This window comes from Nanorana parkeri, unplaced genomic scaffold, assembly GCF_000935625.1.
Source record: "Nanorana parkeri isolate BGI_ZX_2015 unplaced genomic scaffold, ASM93562v1 scaffold779, whole genome shotgun sequence".
NCBI classification, from domain to species: Eukaryota; Metazoa; Chordata; class Amphibia; order Anura; family Dicroglossidae; genus Nanorana; species Nanorana parkeri.
The window spans coordinates 391,283-398,404 of NW_017307047.1; the positions used below are offsets into that span (position 1 = coordinate 391,283).

At 49.2% G+C, this 7,122-nt stretch overlaps 1 protein-coding gene across 1 annotated transcript in view; it reads left to right on the forward strand.

The window, feature by feature from the left end:
- Positions 1–6,627: 6,627 nt before the first annotated feature.
- LOC108793750 (regulator of G-protein signaling 3-like) overlaps positions 6,628–7,122 on the forward strand; it is a 77,856-nt gene continuing 77,361 nt past the window's right edge. Inside the window, exon 1 of the mRNA XM_018564775.1 lies at positions 6,628–6,738. The gene's annotated coding sequence lies outside the window, so the exon portion shown is untranslated. The remainder of the gene's footprint in view (positions 6,739–7,122) is intronic.

Genomic DNA, 7,122 nt, shown 5'->3' on the forward strand with positions numbered 1-7,122 from the left:
TGATAGAGAGATGAGCTCATCACTGTGCTGCTTCTGCATTCACTGTCCAGTCATGGGCTGGGTCCTGGATGATCTAGGAGCAGAGGAAGTTGGGTTGAATGATGCTAGCCCTCAAACTGAGGACATCCAGCAGCAGAATAAAAGTACTGTGGAGGAAAACTCTGGATTGAAGCTGACTATTACAGCAAAAACTGGTTTTGTTAGTTTAGCTTTTAATAAGCTATTACTTTTTATCTTGTTCTTTTTGGATTGTTATGACTATCCGAGCTCAACTGCTGAGTAATCATCAGATTCCACCAGGGGGCAGTGTATTTGTGATGGATCAGGGCTTCTTCACACTGATATATCTCCAGGGTGCTTAATGCACAGTGCAATGTGAATCTATGCGAAAACAGTGCATATTAATGCATTCCTTCTTCAAAGTTGTAGTGTGTGAATGAATTCCAATGGAAATTCGTTTCTACTGCACATGCCCAGTAGTCTTTGTGCGGCACGCTAGGAAGGGGAGCGGGTCCAATTCCCGTACCCAAAAGCACAGGAAATATCACTTCCCTTCTCCAAGTGCATGGAATAGAAGGGAATAGAGTTGCCTCCCATCCTGTGCTTGGGTGTCGCCGATCCCACCTGAGAGCTGCACAGCCCACCTGAGAGTGCGCACAGTACACCTGAGAGGCGGACATCCCACCTGAGAGGCGGACATCCCACCTGAGAGTGTGCGCACAGTACACCTGAGAGGCGCACAGCCCACCTCAGGGTCGCACAGACCACCTGAGAGCTGCACAGCCCACCTGAGAGTGTGCAAAGTCCACCGGAGAGTGCACACAGTCCATCGGAGAGTGGACACAGTCCACCTGAGAGCCACATGGCCCACCTGAGAGCCGCACGGCCCACCTGAGAGCCGCACGGCCCACCTGAGAGCCGCACGGCCCACCTGAGAGTGTGCACAGCCCATATGAGAACCACATAGCCCACCTGGGTGTACACACAGCTCATCTGAAAGCCACACAGCCCACCTGAGAGTGCGCAGAGCCCAACTGAGAGCCGGACCCTCAATCTGAGAGCCCACACAGGCCACCAGGAGACAATAGGGCACCAACTCAGAACAACAGAGTATGTAGCTTCATAATATTTTGTATTGCTGTATAATGTATTGCTGTAGTCCTCTATAGAGGGTCTCCTTACTCCCTCCCTTGGCTGTCTCTTTTTGTTCTTTCTCCTGGCTGCCTCTCCTCTCTCTCCCCTCAATATTCTCCCCCAAAAAAATTGCTGTACGCGGTGCTAGAGTGTTTGGGTTTTTCTTGAAGGAAAGGTGACAACCCTAGGTAAGGTGACTATACACTGCTGCAGGACTATCAGGTCCAGGTGATATATAGCACGTACGTCACATAGTAATATAGTTTAACCGTAAGACAAATAGAAAATACAATAAAGGGCTCATTCAGACAGACGTGCACACTCATAAAAAGACCCGATCCCAGAAGGGACAGGTGCCGCGTGTACGCAATTACACACGGTAACACACACACCCCAACCTGCACATCCGCGCTGGTCTGGGTGTCCGCACTTGGATGCACACTGTCTGTATAGATGCACAAGTTCGGGTGTGCGTGTGACTATGTGTAAATGCAATTACACGCTGCACCTGTCCCTTCCAGGATCCGGTCTTTGTATATGCATGCACACTGTACAAACATGCACGCCCATCTGAATGAGCCCACGCCGCTACATACAGGTGTACTACACACACATGTACGGGGGGAGGGCAGCTGTCAGCAAACTCGGTTTGTCCTAATTGAACCTATTTTTTAAAATGTTTTCAATATTTTGAAAATGTCACTGACTCATGCGTCCAGAACGGGGGAAGAATCTTTCCCCTGGGCACTGGATGACCTTCACTGGAGCTTAGTTCATGGTAAAGGTCAGTTCCCGATTCTGGGTCTAGACTGCTGCCTTTCTGATGCCGGTCATCCAATCACTCAATATATGGACACCTTTTAAATGGAGCGCACAGTACAAACTTCCATCTCACTGGCAATTTGATTAAAATCTATATTTGTTAGAAACAACAGATGTAACAGACACGTTTCGGGGGGAAAGACTCCCCCTTCTTCAGGGCTTGAACAATGATTTGTAATGCAATCAGGATAGAATTACATAGTGAGGCTGGATTGAGGCTGGTGTGTTCTAATGGCTTGTATACATCTGGCTAGATATAAAGGGACAGCCATGGTTGGCGAAGATGTCTGCCGAAGATGTCTGCCTTTGACCCTTTCCATTACATGGTGGATTGATGGCACTAGTAGTTTATACGATAAAGATAAGGGTCTTGGTGCTTTCTTTTAGGCTTATAGGAAGTGACAAGGGCACAGCATTTGAGGCAACATCAACAGGGATTTTCTGTGCTTGCTGAAAATGTTCTTAGCCCAAGAAGTGAAAACTAATGCAGACACCGCACCCACGGACTGATAATCCGTAGCCAGTTAGCTGCAGCGTCGGCTCTCAGGACACAATAGCCACAGCGGGCGATTTGTCCATCCACATTGTTTAGTCCCCTTTCACACCTTCTCATTCCGTGAATACACGCCCCAATGGAGCTGTATTACTAGCATGCCTAGCAGTTATGCAACTTTGGGAGGTTTAGTCATATGGTTTAACCTGGCCATCAGCTAACTGTCAGGATTTCCAAACCGTGACAGGTATGCCAGCTATTTGTAAATGCATGTACCAACACGCTGCGCGGTGCGCGTCGATGGCTGCAGTTCAACAAAGCGATGAGAGCCACAGGCTGCAGTCATCTGCAAAGCCAGAGAGAGAGGAGAGAGAGAGAGAGATATGAGACTGGAGGCCTATAGGCATCAGGTGGAAGGAGAGAGTGCAGGGAGGGTGCTGCTGAGAAATGTCAGGGTGAAGAACAGGGAGGGAAAGAGCAGAGCATGGAGGTAAATAGGAGGTGGAGTAATAGGAGAGGGTGAGAGACAGCTTGAATGAGGAACAACACAGAGCAAATCATTGGAGACAAGACTCAGTGGGAGGATATAATAAATGCACACAGAAAGCCGACTCTGACATGTACGGGAGGGGGACCATGAATAGGGAAGATAGTAGCGGAGGCAACCAGACACATGGAAGATCAGCCCCAGTTCTGGAGAACCATAATATAGGGGCAGGCTACCATTTGGCATGGCAAATCAATCTTTTCTTAAGCTTCCCCTAGGCATGGCGTCTATTAAAAAGGAAAACCACTCATTCCTAAGAGAGTGGGAAAAAAAATCTTTATGACCTTGTAGGATGGATGTTGCTCCCCTGGAGATAGGTCATCACTAAGGGTGTCTCCTACCTTGTCCTTTGGCATTAACAGTAGGATTGATGTTGCTCCCCTGGAGATAGATCAGCACTAATGGTGCCTTTCACTTTCTCCTTTGGCAGAAACAGTGGGATTGATGTTGCTCCCCTGGGAAATAGGTCAACCCCAATGGCGTGTCCTACGTTCTCCTTTGGCAGAAACGGTGGGATTGATGTTGCTCCCCTGGAAATAGGTCAACCCCAATGGCGTCTCCTACCTTCTCCTTTGGCATAAACAGTGGGATTGATGTTGCTCCCCTGGAGAGGTGTCTTCTACCTTCTCCTTTGGCATAAACAGTATGGTTGATGTTTCTCCCCTGGAGATAGGTCAGCACCAATGGTGTCTCCTACCTTCTCCTTCGACATAAACAGCGTGGGTGATGTTGCTCCACAGAGATAGGCATGGCAAATCAATCTTTTCTTAAGCTTCCCCTAGGCATGGCGTCTATTAAAAAGGAAAACCACTCATTCCTAAGAGAGTGGGAAAAAAAATCTTTATGACCTTGTAGGATGGATGTTGCTCCCCTGGAGATAGGTCATCACTAAGGGTGTCTCCTACCTTGTCCTTTGGCATTAACAGTAGGATTGATGTTGCTCCCCTGGAGATAGATCAGCACTAATGGTGCCTTTCACTTTCTCCTTTGGCAGAAACAGTGGGATTGATGTTGCTCCCCTGGGAAATAGGTCAACCCCAATGGCGTGTCCTACGTTCTCCTTTGGCAGAAACGGTGGGATTGATGTTGCTCCCCTGGAAATAGGTCAACCCCAATGGCGTCTCCTACCTTCTCCTTTGGCATAAACAGTGGGATTGATGTTGCTCCCCTGGAGAGGTGTCTTCTACCTTCTCCTTTGGCATAAACAGTATGGTTGATGTTTCTCCCCTGGAGATAGGTCAGCACCAATGGTGTCTCCTACCTTCTCCTTCGACATAAACAGCGTGGGTGATGTTGCTCCACAGAAGATAGGTCAGCACCAATGGTGTATTATATTGTCTCCTTTGGCATAAACAGTAGGATTGATGTTGCTCCCCTGGAGATAAGTCAGCACCAACGTTGTCCCCTACCATCTCCTTTGGTTTAAACCATGGGGGTGATGTTGCTCCACAGAAGATAGGTCAGCACCAATGGTGTATCATATTGTCTCCTTTGGCATAAACAGTAGGATTGATGTTGCTCCCCTGGAGATAGGTCAGCACCAATGGTGTATCATATTGTCTCCTTTGGCATAAACAGTAGAATTGATGTTGCTCCCCTGGAGATAAGTCAGCACCAACATTGTCCCCTACCATCTCCTTTGGTATAAACCATGGGGTTGATGTTGCTCCCCTGGAGTTATGGTGAGCATCAATGGTGCTTCCTATCTTCATCTTTGGCATATACGGTGGGATTAATGTTGCTGCTCCCCTTGAGATAAGTCAGCATCATTGGTGTCGCCACCTTTTGAGAGCACAGTATAGGCAGACAGGATATATTAAGGGGTAAGAGCCAGCACAGTAGAGCAGATAGTACTGTAGGTTGGATAGAGGTGTAAGAACCAGCAGAGTGGTACAGACAGGTTAGATGGAAGAGTAAGAGCAAACATAATAAGGCAGAGAGGTTTGTTGGAGGGCTAAAAGCCAGCACAGTAAGGCAGACAGGTTTAATGGAAGAGTAAAAGCCACCACAGTAGGGCAGGTAGGTTAGATTGAGGAGTAAAAGCAAGCACATTAAAAGGAGATAGGTTAGATTGAGGGGTAAACACCAACACAGTAGAGTAAATGGGTTAGATGGAGAGAAAAAAGCCAGCACAGTAGGACACATTAGTTAGATTGAGGGGTAAAAGCCAGCAAAGTAAACAAATGGGATAGATGGAGGGTAAAAGCCAGAACAGTAAGACAAATGGGTTAGATGAAGGGGTAAAAGCCAGCAGGTTGGGGAGATGGGTTGGATGGAGGAGTAAAACCCAGCACGGTTAGGGAGATGGGTTGGATGGAGGGGTAAAAGCCAGCAGGTTAGGGAGATGGGTTGGATGGAGGGGTAAAAGCCAGCAGGTTAGGGAGATGGGTTGGATGGAGGGGTAAAAGCCAGCAGGTTAGGGAGATGGGTTGGATGGAGGGTTAAGAACCAGCACAGTAGGGAAGATAGGCTGGCTATGTGGATCAGCCTAAGGGTAAGCTGGATCAGTAGCAGCATGGGCAGCAAACCCCATGGGAATATCAGGGGTCACGGAGGAAGGAGCAGCGCCCCTCATGGGAATATCAGGGGTCACGAAGGAGGGGGCGGCACCTCACATGGAAATATCAGGGGTCACGAAGGAGGGGGCATCACCCCACATGGAAATATCAAGGGTCACGAAGGATAGGGCAGCACCCCACATGGAAATATCAGGGGTCACGAAGGATAGGGCAGCACCCCACATGGAAATATCAGGGGTCACGGAGGAGGGGCAGCGCCCCTCATGTAAATATCAGGGGTCACGAAGGATAGGGCAGCACCCCACATGGAAATATCAAGGGTCACAAAGGATAGGGCAGCACCCCACATGAAAATATCAGGGGTCACGGAGGAGGGGCAGCGCCCCTCATGGAAATATCAGGGGTCACGAAGAAGGGGGCGGCACCTAACATGGAAATATTAGGGGTCACGAAGGAGGGGGCATCACCCCACATGGAAATATCAGGGGTCACGAAGGATAGGGCAGCACCCCACATGGAAATATCAGGGGTCAGGAAGGAAGGAGCAACACCCCACATGGAAATATCAGGGCTCACGAAGGAGGTGGCAGCACCCCTCATGGGAATATCAGGGGTCACGAAGGAGGAGGCAACATATAGATGGACAGGTATGAGCAACACTGCAGTGACAGCATAGAGAGACTCCCAGACACTGCAGGGTAACCACAGGAGCTGACAATCTACACAGTAAGGTGAGCACAGCTAGCAGCGGTGGAGGGGAAGGGCAGTCTGTCCACTCCTACATGTGTCTTCCCCATGTATGCTAATAACCCCCCATTCTTAAACAACTCCTGTATACGATCCTATTGATACAATCGTTACCCCCATACACACCTATACGGATCTTGTATACTACCTTGTTGCTGCAGTAGTTGCCCCTATATGTTCTTTATTATGTCTGTATACCCCTGAACCCCCACCCCATATCTATATCACCCTCTCCCTGCCCCGATCCCCCTCTATGCGCCCACACTCGGGTGATGATCAGACGGCAGTGACAGCTCAGCGGCCAGGGATGTGATCTCCAGGAGGAGGGGTAAGGGTGGGGAGATGGAAGGACGTCATGTGTGGAGGGTGGAGAGATACAAGACTCACACATACACAGAGACACTGCAGTGACATAGCACAGGGAGACTCCCAGACACTGCAGGGGAACCACAGGAGCTGACAATCTACACAGCAAGGTGAGTGCAGCCGGGTGTTTGTCTGTCCGCTCCTGCACGTGTCTCCAGGTGACTTCCATGCCGCTGACCTGTGTGAGGGGCGCGGAGACCCGGAGCATCACAGCGGTCTGCATCAGCGCTGCCAGCGCACTACTTGCTGCTTCTAGTATACAGAGGGATGTGATAGGGATCAGCTGGGACGTCTGTAGATGAACTGCTCCGCTGTGTCTGCCATTCCGATAATTACCTCTGCTATGTGTGATACTGCGAACCCTGCTCCCCCATGTGTACTACTGAACCCCCATTCCTACAACTGCTGCTGCAATACTTACCCCTTACACCCTTCATTATATATTATACTACTGACCCCCATTTCTGTATACTGTCTTTTTGTTGAAATACTTA